The 18,366-nt window shown below is 47.0% G+C and overlaps 1 pseudogene across 1 annotated transcript; it reads right to left on the reverse strand.

The window, feature by feature from the left end:
- Window positions 1-117: 117 nt before the first annotated feature.
- On the reverse strand, window positions 118-18,074 carry LOC311516799 (solute carrier family 22 member 13-like; annotated as a pseudogene). The gene is made up of 9 exons: window positions 18,017-18,074; window positions 17,475-17,519; window positions 16,558-16,622; window positions 6,662-6,764; window positions 4,218-4,307; window positions 1,672-1,684; window positions 873-967; window positions 298-419; window positions 118-123 (listed from the first exon to the last, which is right to left on the reverse strand). The product of its transcript is annotated as a solute carrier family 22 member 13-like (transcript).
- Between the last annotated feature and the right edge of the window lie 292 nt (window positions 18,075-18,366).

Genomic DNA, 18,366 nt, shown 5'->3' on the forward strand with positions numbered 1-18,366 from the left:
TATTTTGGGGTGTTTGCTAGAAGACAGAAGGAGAAATTCCCCCAAGAGTTTCTTACCAAAAAAACCTTATTTTACGGTCTAAATAACACTGAAACAATAAGGCCTGAAACTGGATGTTCAGTCCTGGAACACAGTAAAGCGTTATTCACAGGCAGCACAAGAGTCATTAAAAACATTTTAAAGCTATTTATCCACTTATATAAATATTTATCTCTGTTTTACCCCCCAAAAAATTGGTCTCTGAATCTTACACTTATATATATATTTTGTAAATACCCCCGTCTCAGGATTTATGACCTGATCAAGCAGTTCTGGAGAGATGGTCCGTTTAGTCACAGATGCTGCTTTTGAATCAATTTTTTGGCTTCCTTTACCTTCTCTTTTGTGTCAGGAGCCACCGAGCAGATTCTGGAAGGACCCTACAAAGCACGTGAATTCCAAAGAGTTCTTTGCTATCAAAATCCCAGTTACTCACTTAACTTCATCCACTTGATGCATCTTCCATAGCAGTAAAATCTATCCGATGATGTGTGTTTACTACGGGAGATGTAATTCTTCTGAGGTGCTATGGTTTGGGTGTGTGTATATGGGTTGTTTAGTTTCAATAGAAATAATGTTACCGTCATGCCAAGATTTTCAAATCTTGGTGCCTAAAGTTAGGCACCTACATAAAAGTGGCTGATAGCCAAAAATGCTGGGGGCCCAGCAGATCCCATTAACTATGTATAAACCTTTACAAGATATGGGCTATATTGGGAAAGAGCCAACCCTGCAATAAGTAGTTGAATCCACCCTGTAAAGCCCGTGTATAACCTGGATCACAAATAACACTGCAATGCTTGAGAAGAGCTCTCTGGCAAATGCATGCTTACCATATGTAAAAGAAAAGACAAAATACAGGGGCAGGTCCAGCAAACTGCAGCAACCTCTAGTTGCGAACGCCATAAGCTAAGCCAGCCAAAACCATCTGTCCAACGGAAAAGCAGAAGTGGGTAACAATTACTGCATGTGACCAGTAGGGGACTCCAACCCATTCAATACCTAGAGACATTAACGCAGATTGAACTGCTGAGAATCCTAATGATTCAGCACCTTTAAAGGATTTTTTTTCTATTCTAAACTAGATCAGCTTTCATTTGGGGAGTGCTATCTAGTAGCTAGAGCAAAGGCTCTGAGGTCAGTACTCTGGGGTTTGGCACTAGGTGACCGTAGATAAATCACATACACCCAGGCTTTCAGAACTGACTAGTGACTTTAGGGGCTTCCATTTCTGACTGTCCAATCAGAGTCATCTTAAAGGGGTCCGATTTTAAGAAACTGTGTGCTTGGCACTTTTTGAAACTCAGGCCTCTTTAAGTTGACTCTTATTGGGCACTCAAGATTCACTGGTCCCTTTTGAAAATTTCTGCCATAATTTCTGGACCTCAGTTTACACATCTGTAAAATGGGTATAAATAATAATTCGCTGCCTCTCAGTACTGCTGAGAGGTTTGACTAAAGAACTTTTGTGACTCTCCAGGGAAAAGTGCTCCATACATGTAAAGTACATTGATAAGAGAGGGGCTTTCCTGTCTGTGTGTAGCCAGTGATCTTAGAGATACGATAGCTAATAGCCACTCATGGGAGATACTCAGGAGTGCAAGTACGGCTGTACCCTCTGGTGCCCCATACCTGCAAGAGATTTCTAGCCAGTACAGGGTACAAGAAAGACGTGGGGCCACCAGATGGCCCCACACTGGCAGCTCCGGCCCCAAACCCACAGAGCTGCATAGCCCCACCAGAGAACATGGCTGGAGGGGCAGGGCTGCGCTCTGCTCCTTTCCCCTCTGCTGCAGCCAGGAAAGGAGCAGAACACAGCTAGGGCATTTGATGGGAAGGAAGTGGCTTCCCCAGCATCTGTGAATAAGCACATGAATGGGAGGAAAGAGGGTCTCCACCCATTCCCACAGGGGAGGTGTGAATCACACTGGCTCAAGTGTAATCTCCCTGAGGCCAAAGTCGGTGCCCAAAGAAGCCAGTTCACTGCCTGCTCTTATCAAGGAGATTCAGGCAGAGCTGAGCATTACTGTGGCTGAAACTGAGGCACAGCGGAGGCGTGCTGTGTATCACCTTCCATCCAAGACGTGATCATTCCCCTCTATTCGACATTGGTGAGGCCTCATCTGGAGTACTGTGTCCAGTTTTGGGCCCCACACTTCAAGAAGGATGTGGATAAATTGGAGAGAGTCCAGCGAAGGGCAACAAAAATGATTAGGGGTCTAGAACACATGAGTTATGAGGAGAGGCTGAGGGAGCTGGGATTGTTTAGCCTGCAGAAGAGAAGAATGAGGGGGGATTTGATAGCTGCTTTCAACTACCTGAAAGGGGGTTCCAAAGAGGATGGCTCTAGACTGTTCTCAATGGTAGCAGATGACAGAACGAGGAGTAATGGTCTCAAGTTGCAGTGGGGGAGGTTTAGATTGGATATTAGGAAAAACTTTTTCACTAAGAGGGTGGTGAAACACTGGAATGCGTTACCTAGGGAGGTGGTAGAATCTCCTTCCTTAGAGGTTTTTAAGGTCAGGCTTGACAAAGCCCTGGCTGGGATGATTTAACTGGGAATTGGTCCTGCTTTGAGCAGGGGGTTGGACTAGATGACCTTCTGGGGTCCCTTCCAACCCTGATATTCTATGATTCTATGATTCTAAGAGTGGGGAAACTGAGACAGTTAATGAGTACTGCCAAATATAGAATACCCGTCCGACTGCCCAAGATAGAAGTAAAGCAGATGCTTGGGAGAATGCTGAGAATGGCTGTAGGCCTGTCACTTGAAAGATGCTGCACATAGAGAGACTGGGGGAGACAGATAGGGCAAAGGGACAGTTCACCCCAGAGCCATAACAACACTAATTTAAAATGAGAGAGATGCATATTGTCAGTGAAGAAATACTGCATGACTGAGATTTCAAATTCTGAGTCAGAAATGTGGCTTCTCACAGTTTTTCTGTGTTGGCAGAACATACCGAATGCAAGTTCCCTGCCATTTCACAATCTGTGGGTCTGCAAAACACTCCAGTATAAAATAAATGCTACGCTAATTATATACAGAAGTAAATCACCAAGAAATTAAGTACCTTAAATATTAGAAGAAGAATTAACAATCGAAGTACTAGGTTTCAGAGTAGCAGCAGCGTTAGTCTGTATTCACAAAAAGAAAAGGAGTACTTGTGGCACCTTAGAGACTAACCAATTTATTTATGCTCAAATAAATTGGTTAGTCTCTAAGGTGCCACAAGTAATCAAAGTACTAGTCATCATCCTGGTAATTTATGGGTACACACTAGGGACCCTATCCACGGATGCAGATCCTGGCAGAAGGCTCCGAACAGCGGACAATCCAGCTGGGGAGGATGCGGTTGTAAGCAGTCTGTTGCAGGTGGTGGGAGGGCTGGAGCAGGGGAGCAGTGCCTCAGTAGCTGGCAGGGCTTAGCAGAGAAGGAGAATGACCAGCCTGACTAGGAAATGTTCACTAAATCCGATTCATTCTTAACAGCACAATATGTATGCTAACAAAGGCTTTGTTTAAGCTTGTTGGCATATGTATTGCTGTTTTACATTGATCAGGACCAAGTCAAAGACGCAGTTGTAAAATTTTAAGATGGGTAAGGAGGGTGTTGGAGACAGGGAGAGTGTGGGGGCCCGGGCTGGGGTGGGGAGGAGTCACATGGAGGGTCACGTGGGGAGGTCACGTGCCCCCCTTTGTGTCCCTCCCATGAGTGCAGTACCAGCGAGAAATGATTTCTACTTGCACCGCTGGAGATACTAATGACAAACCGAGCACAAATAAACCAATATTTCACATTCTCCAACTCACTGAACCTGCTCCTATGCTTTCTGCCTACCTCCCACCAAATATGTAAATACCCAGGCCGGATTCTCCTCTTTCCTTCACTGGTGTCACTCACCTGACTTTAATGTGATTACTCCTGATTTACCCCAGCGTGAGAGGAAGATCAGGCCCACTGTATTTCGAGCTACATTAATTTGGTAGTCAATTTTTAACGCCATGTAACATGTAATTGCACCGAGCGTTTGTCCCTGGAGTCTTTTCATTGCCTTTTGTCAGACCAAATATCCTGTGTAGCTAAAAGATCGAGCAGTGAGAGAGTCTTACCTAAAGCCAGGGCTCCTGTGAAGATTCCAGATGCAGCAGCACCCACAAGACATCTCAAGACGACGTAGACATAGAAATTTGGCACAAAAGCTGCTCCAACACCAAATGCCCCCTTATAAGCATGGGGAGCAAAATGATGGGATGCCGCCCAATCCTAGGGGAGGAAACATTTTCGTAAATCTCTGAGGCTACTAGCAGCTTTCACTCCTAATACAGCAGGTAAGGCACCTGGAAAATGTAGTGATAGTCATCAGTGTCAGAACTTGGCTGGACACGCTAGTTGGTTGATATAGGGCTTAAATAATGTTAAGATTGGAATCCTGTCACATCCGAGTTCTGGCCAAGATGATCAGAAGAGAAGTGACTTTGGGTGCCCAAAGTGGTACACCTTTAAACGGCCCCTTTAAGGTGTGTCAAGCTGGTCACGGAAAACTTGAGGCACTGGAGGAAGTGGGGCCTGGGGGACAGAGCATTGGACTGGCAATCAGGAGCTCTACGTTCTATTCCTGGTTTCAGAGTAACAGCCGTGTTAGTCTGTATTTGCAAAAAGAAAAGGAGTACTTGTGGCACCTTAGAGACTAACCAATTTATTTGAGCATAAGCTTTCGTGAGCTACTGCTCACTTCATCCTGAACTCTGTGACAGGCAGGATGACCTTGGGCAAGTCACTTTCCCAGTCTATATAAAATGGGGAAAATGATCCATAGTTTATATTTACAACACCATCCTCTCCATCAGAAACACATTCACTTCATCCCACTTCTGAGCTCCCCTCTGTGTCGCCCTGTCTTAGAGAAGCTAAACTCTTTAGGGCAGGGGCTGATTTTTATTTTTATGGCAAAGTACACCTTCACCAGTAAATAATAATAAAACTTATGGTAGGTTCTGAACCCCATTCTAAACATAACAAAGGGCCAGATCAGTGAGCACTTTGCCTGCTTTGGGTAGGACAGGAACACAAGTAGAAGAACGGGGATGAGGAAGAATGAGCAGCAGGGAATTGTGAGGAGACAAGGGAGACTGAGGTGTTGGGGGCTGGGGTAGGAAGAAATTCAGAGAATGCCCTCCCCCAGCAGTGGCTAAACAAGGCCCCAAGGGCCCTGGTGCAAGAATAGGTTGGGGGCTCCATTTCCATTTCTAAAATCCATCCCAGTCCAGCTTCCCGCACTCTTGGAGATCTCTCCACAGCCCCAATCCAGCCCTCCGGTCCCCCACCACCTGCCTAGCTCCCCCACAGCCCCAATCCAGCCCTCCCCTCTCCCACTTCCTGCCTAGCTCCCCCACAGCCCCAATCCAGCCCTCCCCTCCCCCACTTCCTCCCTAGCTCCCCCACGGCCCCAATCCAGCCCTCCCATTCCCCACCTCCTCCCTAGCTCCCACACAGCCCCAATCCAGCCCTCCCATCCCCCACCTCCTCCCTAGTTCTCCCACAGCCCCAATCCAGCCCTCCCATTGCCCCAATCCTTCCTAGCTCCCCCACAGCCCCAATCCATCCTTCCCGTCCCCTCTACCCTGCCTAGCTCCCCCATGGCCCCATTCTAGCCCTCCTGTCCCTCAACTCCTGTCTACCTCCCCTACAGCCCCAATCCATCTCTCCCATCCCCCCAATCCTGCCTAGCTCCCCAGAGCCCCAGTCCATCCCTCCCATCCTCATGTTCCTGCCAAGCTCCCCCACAGCCCCAGTTCATCCCTCCCATCCCCCTCGGCCATAATCCAGCCCTCCCATCCCCCACCTCCAGCCTAACTCCCCTACGGTCCCAATCCATCTCTCCCATCCCCGCAATCCTGCCTAGTTCCCCATGAGCCCTAATCCATTCCTCCTGTCCCCCACCTCCTTCCTAGCTCCCCCACAGTGCCAATCCAGCCCTCCCATCTCCCATAGTCCCAATCCAGCCCTCCCATCCCATACCTCATGCCGAGCTTCTCTCTAGATCCTTCATGTCCCCCTCAGCCACACTCTCCAGCCTCCTTCAGTCTAGCTGTCAGCTCCCCCAGTCCCAATCCACTCAGCCTCCCAGGCCCTTTTAGCTGCCTTTCTGGCCCCCATTTCCCTGATCTGCCCTCCCCCCAGCCCCATTTCAGGCCTTCACAAGCCTTCCCCAAGATCCCCCGACTTGGCCTCCTTCAGCTTCATTCCATTACCCTCCACACACCCACAGCCTCCCATGCTCTGATCCAGAACCCCTGAGTCCCGCTCCAACCCCCCTTCCCCAATCCAGCCCTGCAGCTCCACCCAGTTCGGTTTCAACCCTCCTTTCCCACTCCCCCCACACCCTACCTCCCCACGCACAGTGGCTGATGCTTAGACCTTTCACTCCATCTCTGGAGAAGCCACATCTAGCCTACAGGGCACATCAGTGTCAGGGCCTAGAGGTCTGGGCTCCAGTGCTCTAACATCAGCCTTCACCGCAGCCCTGTGGCAGCGAGGCTCCATGCAATACGCCCCCAAGCGAGGTTAAGTTGCTGACTTTGCACAGGTAACTGCAAGTAGATTTTCTCTGTGTTTACCTGTCACTTAAGAAACCAAAGACCACGGCTCCAAGGAGAAGTCCCACCATGTAAATGATTGGGAGATGTCATGTAGCTCTTTTTGGTCACATACCAGGTCAAACTGAAAGAAGGAAACAAAGTAGGTTTCGTTTTAGAGGGGTTTTATTTTGATGGCTGGATTCATGACTTGCTAGCAGCACAAATGTTCCCAGAGGGAACTGGAGATTAAGGTACACTGCCTATAAATCCAAACCACCATTCATTCACCTACTATAGCTGAACCACGGGTAGCCGTGCCCATGAGAGCTTTAATCTAGCTAACATAGGTAACAATAGCAGTGAAGATGGGGCAGCATGGACCCTCAGCAACACAAGTACATATCCAGGTTCCCCCAGGGTCTTGTACTGCAGCTCCTAGTCCATGCCACCACTTCTGCTACGCGCACTAGTCAGAGTAAAGCCAGTGCAGGCATGCTTACCCACGCTACAATTACACCCTCATTTGCAGTGTAGACGCACCCTAAGTGCCTTGCACTGGGTCAAACCAGATATTTGCAGTAGAGGAGGAACTGTAGCTAGATCCCCCATGGTCCAGAAGTGCTCTAACCACTGGACAATGCTTCCTCTCTCCTTTCTGCCTGGCTGCTCGCAAGCTGCAAACACTAATGGCTGGTCCACACCTAATAGCTGCACCTGTTTAACAAAAAATTGGCATTTAAAATGACCAGACTAAGCTAAATCAATATAAGTCAACTGTAAAGCAATCTATGTGCATCCACACGGTTGGGCTGGTTTAAACTGATTTAAAATCCAGCATATCCATTATGTGTAGACAATCCCCAGTGTGTGTGTACACTTTCAGATCAGCATGATCCTTAGCAATAAATATAGACTCAAAATGCAGTTACAAACCTGAGTCACCAAACCCAAAACACTGGGTTTTGTCCTGAAGAATAGACCCACCCCTCTTGGCACTTCTAAGTGACATTAAGGCCGTATTCTCCGATGGAGTCAATATCCCAATTCACAGGAGTTTACATGAGGCATTCTTCATAAGATCCCTGTGTGTTCCTAGGGATATTTAGCTTCAGCAGCTGTTCCTCAGTCAGGTTTGGGCTAATGGCATAGATCCAGCTTGTCTTAGAGTGATGAGGCACATCCGGAACCAGGAACACTTGGCCAAACATGGGAAAAGTCATTAGAAAGTTTGCAAGGCTGAGCATCAGCACCAGACATTTTTGAAATGGTCCCAAATCTCCTATTTTGTTGATAATATCTTCAAAGTCTGTCGTTTGCTTGTCCAGTGGTGCAGTGTAGCATGGAAGCTTTTTTCATATGGGCTGAAGTTAATGTTTAAAGCCAATGTGAGTCCAAAAAATAATCAGCTAAGACAACATGAAATGTTGTTGCATGCTCCATGCTTATGTCAACCTAATGAATTATTTTTTTAATCTTCAAGCATGTACTTCGAAACCCACTAATTACTTTCCACACTCCAGACTTCACGTGCAATAGTAAAGGATCTGTTAGCATTTCCACAGCAAATAAAACCAAGACACACAGAAGTTTCACTTGTCATGACTAACTGGCTTCTGAAGGCAGAAGCCTCAGCAAAATGGATGCAACCGGAAAGCATTGGTTGGGATTTTCAAAGCAGAGCAGGGGATTTAGCCACACATGTGTGGGAGCTTGGATCTAGGCCTTTTTGGGGTCTAACACTGATGTAATTCTAAAGGTTTAAGAGGAGAAAGGAAGGGAAGTCTAGACATTAGGCACTAGCCTAGGACGTGTGAAACCTGGGTTCAAGGCCCTGCTCCGCCACAGAATTCCTGTGTCTCAGGGCAAGTCTACAGTACCAATGCAGCTATGCCACTGTAGGGTGTCTGGAGAAGACACGTTATGCCAATGGGAGAGGCGGAAGCTATGTTTGTGGAAGAGTGTCTCCCGCCAGCATAGCACGGTGTGGACACTGCTCCGTGTCTAGTTGGCAGCCGGTATCAAGCGGAGTGCCCCAGGGGTCAGTCCTGGGGCCGGTTTTGTTCAATATCTTCATTAATGATCTGGAGGATGGCGTGGATTGCACCCTCAGCAAGCTTGCAGATGACACTAAACTGGGAGGAGTGGTAGATACGCTGGAGGGTAGGGATAGGATACAGAGGGACCTAGACAAATTAGAGGATTGGACCAAAAGAAATCTGATGAGGTTCGACAAGGACAAGTGCAGAGTCCTGCACTTAGGACAGAAGAATCCCATGCACCGCTACAGACTAGGGACCAAATGGCTAGGCAGCAGTTCTGCAGAAAAGGACCCAGGGGTTATGGTGGACTAGAAGCTGGATATGAGTCAGCAGTGTGCCCTCGTTGCCAAGTCGACTAAACGGCATTTTGGGCTGAATAAGTAGGGGCATTGCCAGCAGATCGAGGGAAGTGATCATTCCCCTCTGTTCAACATTGGTGAGGCCTCATCTGGAGTATTGTGTCCAGTTTTGGACCCCACACTACAAGGAGGATGTGGAAAAATTGGAGAGTGTCCAGCAGAGGGCAACAAAAATTATTAGGGACTGGAACACAAGACTTATGAGGAGAGCCTAAGGGAACTGGGATTGTTTAGTTTGCAGAAGAGAAGAATGAGGGGGGATTTGATAGCTGCTTTCAACTACCTGAAGGGGGGTTCCAAAGAAGATGGATCTAGACTGTTCTCAGTTGTAGCAGATGACAGAACGAGGAGTAATGGTCTCAAATTGCAGTGGAGGAGGTTTAGGTTGGATGTTAGGAAAAACTTTTTCTCTAGGAGGGTGGTGAAGCACTAGAATGGGTTGTCTAGGGTGGTGGTGGAATCTCCTTCCTTAGAGGTTTTCAAGGTCAGGCTTGACAAAGCCCTGGCTGGGATGATTTAGCTGGGGATTGGTCCTGCTTTGAGCAGGGGGTTGGATTAGATGACCTCTTGAGGTCCCTTCTAACCCTGGTATTCTATAAGTCTGATTTATTAGCCCAATTAGAATCTGGTTCCCCCATAGATGTCCTGGATCTGCAGAATGAACAGGAGGGAAAACTTATTTTTGGCATTGAAGTCAGCAAATACAACTTGAGACACACACAGGGAGTCAAACCATGGGTAAGAAGGCATCAGTTGTACACAGTCACTTGTCAGACTAGAACCACACTTTACAGAATCCCCAAGGTTTCCAGTGCAACTTCAGCCAATGGCCAAGATCAACATTTATTAGGTGATCAACTGCAGCCACTCCCTGGGATGAGAGCTTGAGATAAGTTACACTGTAATACGCTCTAGGAGCCAGATAGAGAGGTGCAGTGAATCATCCACGGGAAGTCAGCAGAGTTCTGTCAGCCACCAACTTCACTGGATTTACACTAGCGTCAAATTTAGCTCGTGATGCTTCAGAGGGAGATTTTCAAAGGTACAAATAAGAATTATCCCTCAATTCCAATGAACTTTCAGTGGGAGCTGGGTGCAAAACTGTCCTGTGTGTCTTCGAAAATCTTTCCTATTATGTTCTTTTTTCTTATTTTTATGATTATTTATTATTTGTTATTATAGTAGCACCTAGGAGCCCTAGTCATGGACGAGGTGCTGTACAAACACAGAACAAAGTGACAGTCCCTGCCCCACAGACCATACAATCTAAGTACAAGACAAGAGAAAAACAGTGGAGCACAAGGAAACAGTGAGACAATATTGTGTAAACAGACCAGACAGAAACAGGGTGGGAAACAGGGTAGAATATACAAGCAGAGAGATCAATGTGCTGGTGGCTAATTGCACATTAGTGTCACAATTTTGGGGGGGGGGGGTGAGGGTTACATAGGAGGTGATTTGCTCCATGAAAAGAAAAGGGAAGGGAATGGGGAGATGGGACCATGCAGGGGTGGAGAGGCATAAGAATGGCCAAAATGGGTCAAGACCAAATGGTCCATCTAGCCCAGTATCCTGTCTTCCGACAGTGGCCAATGCCAGGTGCCCCTGAGGGAATGAACAGACCAGGCACTCATCAAGTGATCCATCCCCTGTCGTCCACTCCCAGCTTCTGGCAAACAGAGGCAGATGTGGAGTAAAGGTGAGGTGAAGAGACTGAGGAGGGATGGGGAGAGTCGAAGCAAACAGCCAGTCAGCACAGAGCAGCGTTAGTCAGAGAACAGTCATACCATTTTGGCTAGAATATCCAGAAGTCAGAAGTCACCTGCTTGGGTCCTAGGGCACCTGGAGCGAGGGGGTCTGCAGAGTTCTGGGTCCAGAGAGCTGCTGTGGGAGGTGGTAGCCCCTTTTAGTTTAGTTAACTAGCACGGGGTATTCAGATTTTCTAATCTACCTACCCAGATGCCAGCAGGCTATTGTCGCTACTCAAATCTCGGGCTCTGCCACAAACCCCAAGCACTGGCGAAGGCTGAAGGAAGCATGAATCGCACCAGCCTGTTTCAGTCCCTTTGAAAAGCACTAGAACGGAACTATGGCATCAGCGAGTTCAACAGAAATTTGTAACCGGTTTCCTTGCATTTTGTACAGTGCTGAGCACACTGCCGGCACTTCCAGAACAACAACAAGAGAAGGCAGTGAGATCACAGGCAACAGGAGAGAAAAGAAGAGGAAAAAACAAGGAGGGTGGGAGGAAAAGAAAAACACTGCCAGCCCTTTATAACTCCTCCTCGGCCTGCAAGAGGGAAACGTCTCCTTGACAGGCACACCATGTTGTTCCATGGAGCTTGCCTGTGAGACCAGGGGGATTTTAAAGAACCAGGAATGTAAAAAGAAGAAAGTAACACTAAGAAAATCCAGAAATTGGTCAGGAATGGAGCCATGTGGGCGGCATCTCCGGAGAAGGTGGCTCAGGCATTGAAATCAAGTGTTAGGAGCCAACAGAGCGGGCCCTAGTCAGCTCAGCTATAGAAGGAAGGAAAATGGAGTACAAAGGAACGTGTCTGGGACTCGACTGCTCCAGGCACCAGGTAGGTTGGGCTGCACTCCAGGGACTTGCCGTGTACCTTTTGGGATGCTGGTGATAAGACACACGGCTCGGCCCAGGAGCAGAAAGAAGCCCTGGCATTTCTTCCTCCCAAACCACTGCAGCAGGAAGATACAGCCGAAGCGAGCTGGTATTTCAACAGCTCCGAACACAAGCTGCATCCGGTAAATGTCCAAGCCAAAACTCCCCACGTTAAGGCTCAGGCCATAGTACACCAGGCTGTTCACAAACCTGAATGCAAAGCAGAGCAGAGTGCATACATCTCCAGGAGTGTGGTTAGCTTTAGGTGACCCCTGTTTCCATGGGGAGGAGAAACATCCACTACTTATGCTACAGAGTAAGTACTCCATGAAAGCCAAGCCATGGAGTGATGGAAGACCCAGTGAGAGAGGTAACATCAAAATGGCTGCTACTGAGCCTGTATCACTGTAAGCAAATCCTCCAGCAGCTGTGAGAATATGCCTGGGAAAGGTTCAAACAGCAAGTTGTGCTGTATATGAAAGCCACAGGGGCAAATAAACTGGAGAATGAGCAAAAGGTTGCCCTGCTCTTAACAGTAGCAGGCACAGATGCCCTAGGCGTATACAATGCATTCCAGGTGGGAAAAGAGAGGAAAGCTTTGCAGAAATAAAGCAAATGTTGGAGCATCATTGTGTCATTAGAAAAAAATGTTACTTGTGAAAGATACGTGTTCAGGATGAGAACATAGAATGAAGGGAAACAATAGAGAAGTTTGTTACAGACTTACAATGAAACAGGTCTGCCAATGTGGCATATTAAAAGATTCTCTCATTAAAGGCCAGAGTGTCCTGGGGTGTACCAATAAACAAGTCCACTAAGGAAGATGAATCTGACACGAGAAAGGGCAATCAATATGTGTATGGCAAAGAGCAGAACAAATACAAATTAAAACCCTAGAGAAAGTCACAAAGCATATGACCCAGTAGCAGAGCTAAGCCAGCAAGGGAAAGGTTCACAGAAATTAAAATGGAAAACAGGAAACAATGCCAACGATGTGGCAACCAGCATGACCATAGGAAACACCCAGCATTTGGGCAAATGTGTGGAAACTGTAAAAAAAAAAAAAAACCAACCATTACGCTAAAGTGTGCAGAGAAGCAGGAAAGTGCATGTATTGAATGCAGAATGGGACACCTCATATGAAGAGGAAGATCTGCCCTTATGCACAGTAATGGAGGAGGCTGCAGACTCAAAAGGGTGACTACTTAAAATGTACACAAATGGCACACGTGACATACAAGACAGGCACTGGGGCAAAAGTGAATGTAACAAACTGAACAGTGAGATTAAGGAGAACATAAAAGTGGAAAATTCATAAGTGTTGTGGAAAGACTACAATGGAGGAACTATTCCAGTGTCAGGACAGTGCACACTGACACTCAAATACAAAGGGAAAACAATAAAATAAGAGTTGTGTGGTGGTACACAGAGAAGCAACCAGTCTTGGGTCTATATACATGTGAGGTGCTTGGTCTCATCAAAGGAATATATACCACAGAGAGCCAAAGACAACACAGAACCAGGTATGAGAGTTTTAAGAGCATCATATAAAGATGTATTTACAGGAAATGGATCCCTCCCAGTAATATACAAGATGGGGTTAAGAGAAGATGTAGAAGCTGTTGAACATGCTACAAGAAAAGTTCCACAAGCTTTAAGAAAGAGGCTAGAAGAAGAGCTGGGAAACTGGAAAGTACATGGTATAATCTGGAGAATGGAAGAACCAATAAACTGGGTTCTCTCCTTTATAATCATAGGAAAAAATGGAGGGGCACCGTGGCTATGCATGTGGAGGGGCACAGTGGCTATGCAAGGAGCTGAACAAAAAAAAAATAAAGAGACCACCTTTCCTTTTGCCCAAAAGAAGTGAAATATTATCTCAGGTGGCCAGAGCCAAAGTCTTCAGCAAAGATGCACCAGCAGGATTTTGGCTGATCCGCTTGGACACAGACAGCTCCAAGATCAGCACTTTCAACACACCAGTTGGCAGACACTGCTTCCTAAAACTGTCTTTTGGAATATGTTCAGCTGCAGAAGTACTTCACTGTACAATGAGCTGGATGGTCTAGAGATGTCCATGTGTACGTAGAGGACATCATCATTTGGGGAAGCACCGCCATTGAACATCAGGAACCACTGAGAAGAGTACTGGAAATTGCAAGAGCTAATAATCTTAAACCAAATAAAGCCAAATGTCAATGTTAAACAATGGACATAGTGTACTTGGTAGAGAGACTAATCTTGTCTGATGAATCATCGAGTTAGGCAATGCTGAACATGCCAAGACCTCAAGATAAGAAAGGGAATGCAAAAACTGCTGGATATGTTGAATTATGTCAGCAAGTTCATACCTTCATTGCATCCAATGATGTAAAGCACATCCTGATACCAACTAAAATGCTGCCATTTTTTGACATATTGAAAAACATCAAACTCTCCATAGAAGCTGAGAAAGGAGGGCTGGGTCCAGGACAATTACAGGGTCACAGAACTGGTTAGTTGCTAGTCTGCTATGCATCAAGGGCTATGACAACTGCAGAGAAGTAGTACGCACAAACTGAAAAAGACACCAGCTCTGGAGTGCGGAGGTACAAGATTTCATGACTTTCTTTTTGGGCGTAGCTTCAAAGCAGACACTGATGACAAACTACTGATTGCAGTACACAAAAAGGGACTTGGAGAAGTACTATCAAGGATACAGCAAAAGTACAGAAGGAAGTATGGTGTGATCCTTGAGTTCCAACCTGGATGCCACTTAGCAATGGCAGACACATCCTCAAGAGAGTATGCTCCATCTGTCAGTACACAGCCTGATGATCTAGAACAAACAGTAAACATACCTGTGAACATGATAAAAGTATCACGTCTGTATCCCCAGGCATTTGAGATGACTGGGAGACAGACACAGCTAAAGATGAAACAATCTAAGCAGTGATACTAGCTATAAGCCTAGTCTCACTATAAAATGAGCTTTCAGTGATCTCAGGAGTGCTCTTGAAGGGTACACAAATGGTGGTTCCCTCAGTAATGAGAAGGAAAATGTTTGCATGAATGCACGAAGGACACCTTGGGAAGACCAAATCAAAAAGGAGAGCTAGAGAGATTGGTGTCGCTATTTTTCTCTGGCCAGAATACAAAGAAATAGTGAGCAAATGTGGAATATGTCAGACATACAGATATTCCCAGCAGCAAGAATCAATGATATTGCATAAACAACTCACAGTGCCATGGGACAAAGTCAGAATTCACATGTTCAGCCTGAGAAGACAGGATCACTTGCAAATCATGGAAATTGATCAATTTCCCAGAAGCAGTCGCACTCAAAGATACCACACAGCTGCAACAATTGTCAGGAATATTAAACCTGTATTTGCACATCATGGAATTCCAACAATAGTAAACAGAATACAGCCCTGTATTTACAGCCTATACAATACTGTAATCATCTTTCTACCAAGTATGTCTTATAAGGTATCATTTGAAAACTCATAATTTGCTGGTCAGTATTGTCCTGATAAAATGTGTGGTAATATTGTATGTGCAGTTATAAGATTTCCCTGTATGACATTAAGGGTGCATGTTCAAAACTCACATAACAACAAACTGGTCAAACAGTTCTGTCTTGAACAAAGGAGTGTATGTTTGCCTTAATTTGTATTTAAGTATTGAACAGAGTCATCAAGCAGGAAGGGAAAACAAAGGAAGCTCAAACAGGTGGAAAAAAACAGCAGAGAACATCCTTCCACACAGATGTTGTCTCCTAGTTCCCAGCTGGAAATGTTTTTCGAAAGGGGGACAAACTATAAAAAGCAGGGGCAAACACCCCAAGAGAAACTTCTCTCTCTGACCCTGCCCATCACATTCGCTGCACCTGAGAAGATAAAAGGAAACAGCCATTGTACTCTGGGGAAAGGGTTCTGACCTGAAGAGTTTGGTCAGTAATCTCGCTGGAAGCATGTGGTGAGGAATTTTGCTTTAATCTAATATAGTTTGTTAAGTTAGGCACTAGTAAGCATTTTGTCTTTATTTTACTTGTAACTATTTCTGACTTTTATGTCTCATTACTTGCACTCACTTAAGAGCCACCTCTCTCTTTGTAGTTAATAAACTTGTTTTATTGTTCCATATAATCCAGTGTGTTTAAATTAAAGTGTCTGGGTAACGTCACTTATGATAAGCTGTTGCATATTATTTCCTTAAAGGAATAACTAACTTAATATTTCTGGACTGTCTGGGAGAGGGCTGGACAATGCAGGACATACATTTATGGGGTGATAGTCGAGGACACGGAGTGTGATGGGGTCTGGTATGGTAAAAGTCAGGGTGTGACTGGAAGGCAACAGGAACACAAACACACTGAATGCTGGTGGCTGATTGTGAGCAGTCCAGACTGGAGGCTAGAACAGCAAGGCATTGCAAGGCACCCCAGGTTACAGAGCAGGGGTAACAGCCCTGCACTGGTCTGGATTGTATCCCAGCATGTCACAATTTGCACATCATGGAATTCCAAGAACTCTGGATTTCCTGGACTTTGCTAAAATGTACACTTTTCATCGTGAGACACCAAGTCCCAGATATCCTCCTTGCCAAATGATTAGCTGAATATGGAGTATGTATAGTGAAGAACTTGCTAAAAAATAAAATAATGGATGCAAGAGATGATCCAGATTTGAGCACAATTTGGCTATAGAGCTACAATCTGGAAAGTCACCTGCTGAACTCCTCTACAACAGACGTATAAATACTCAATTACTAAATATGGGACAAAACCAAAGGATGACAAAGGTGTCAGTGATAGCAAGGAACAGACTGGGAAAAAGTTTAAGTACACAAAATATTATAACAATGGAAAAAGATATCTTCCACAGTTCCAAAATAAAGACACAGGGAATTTTGCAAAAGACGGTTACTTACCTTCTCGTAAGTGTTGTTCTTCGAGATGTGTTGTTCACGTCCATCACACATCAGGTGTGCGCGTGCTGCGTGCACGAGCATCGGAAACTTTTTCCCTTAGCGGCTCCCGTTGGGCCGGCAGGGCCCCCCGACTAGCACCACTGCACCGTGCATATATACCCCTGCCGCCCGGCCCCCTCCAGTTCTTTCTTGCAGGCGACTCTGACAGAGGGGTAGGAGGGTAGGTGGTGAAAAGGACGTGAACCACACATCTCGAAGAACAACACTTACGAGAAGGTAAGTAACCTTTTTTTCTTCGAGTGCTTGTTCACGTCAATTCCACATTAGGTGAATCACAAGCTTACCTCTGGAAGAGGGTAGGAGTCACGGAACAACTGACTGGAGGACTGCTCTGCCAACCGCCGCATCCTCTCTGGCCTGCTGGTTGACCGCGTAGTGGGTCATGGAGGTGTGCACTAAGGACCAGGTGGCTGCTCTGCAGATCTCCTGGATCAGGACCTGTGCCAGGAAAGCAGTGGAAGTCGCTTGCACCCTAGTCAAGTGGGCCGTGACCACCGGGGCCGGAACACCTGCTAGCTCATAGCACACCCGGATGCAGCTTGTTATCCAAGACGAGATCCGCTGCGCCGACACCGGGAGGCCTTTCATCCTCTCGGCTACGGCCACAAACAGCTGCGCTGATTCATGAAAGGGTTTGGTGTGCTCCAAATAGAATGCCAGCGCTCGACACGCATCTAGGTGTGTAGGCTGCGGTGACTCGGGTCCATATGGGGTTTTGGAAAAAACACCAGCAGACAAATGTCCTGGCCCAAATGGAATTAAGAGACCACCTTAGAGAGGAACTTGGGGTGTGGTCGGAGCTGCACCTTATCCCTGTGAAACACTGTATACAGTGGCTCAGAGGAGAGAGCCCTCACCTCGGACATCCTTCTGGCCGAAGTAATGGCCACCAGAAATGCCACCTTCCAGGAAAGGTGGAGAAGGGAGCAGGTAGCAAGGGGCTCGAACCGGGGGTCCCATGAGTTTAGAGAGGACCAAGTTAAGGTTCCAAGGAGGGAGTGGGGGGTGAGAGTATGGAAACATCCTCTTCAATCCTTTAGGAAACCATCCCACCATTGGGTGGGAAAACACCGAGCCCCCCAAAAACCCCGGATGGAAGGGGGAGATGGCTGCCAGGTGCACTCTAAGTGAGGACGGGGCCAGCCCCTGCTGCTTGAGGTGCAGGAGGTACTCGAGGATGGCTTGCACCAGGGCCTGGCCCGGCTGCACCTGTCGAGGCTCACACCAACAGGAGAACCTTTTCCACTTGGCCATATAGGTAGCCCTGGTAGAGGGTTTCCTACTGCCAAGTAGAACCTGCTGCACAGGAAGGGAGCACTGGCTCTCCAAGGCGTTTAGCCACAGAGCTTCCACGCCGTCAGGTGTAGTGATTGCAGGTCGTGGTAGAGAAGCCGCCCACCATCCTGCGTGATGAGGTCCCGGTGTAGGGGCAGGACTACCGGGGCCTCCACCGACATCTCTAGGAGTGTTGCGTATCAGTGCCGGGGGGCCACGCCGGGGCGATGAGGACCACCGCCACCCTGTCCCTGCGTACCTTGAGCAGGACCTTGTGTACCAAGGGGAGCGGGGGAAACGCATACATCAAGCCCCCTCTCCACGGAATCGCAAATGCATCCGCAAGTGAGCCCGGGCTGCGGCCCTGGGTGTTGTCCCTGGTGGCAAACAGGTCTACCCGGGGAAAACCCCACCTACAGAAGAGCAAAAGCAAGACATCCGCTCTGAGCGTCCACTCGTGCATGCGATACGACC

Source organism: Lepidochelys olivacea, assembly GCF_965140295.1.
Source record: "Lepidochelys olivacea isolate rLepOli2 genome assembly, chromosome: 2".
NCBI classification, from domain to species: Eukaryota; Metazoa; Chordata; order Testudines; family Cheloniidae; genus Lepidochelys; species Lepidochelys olivacea.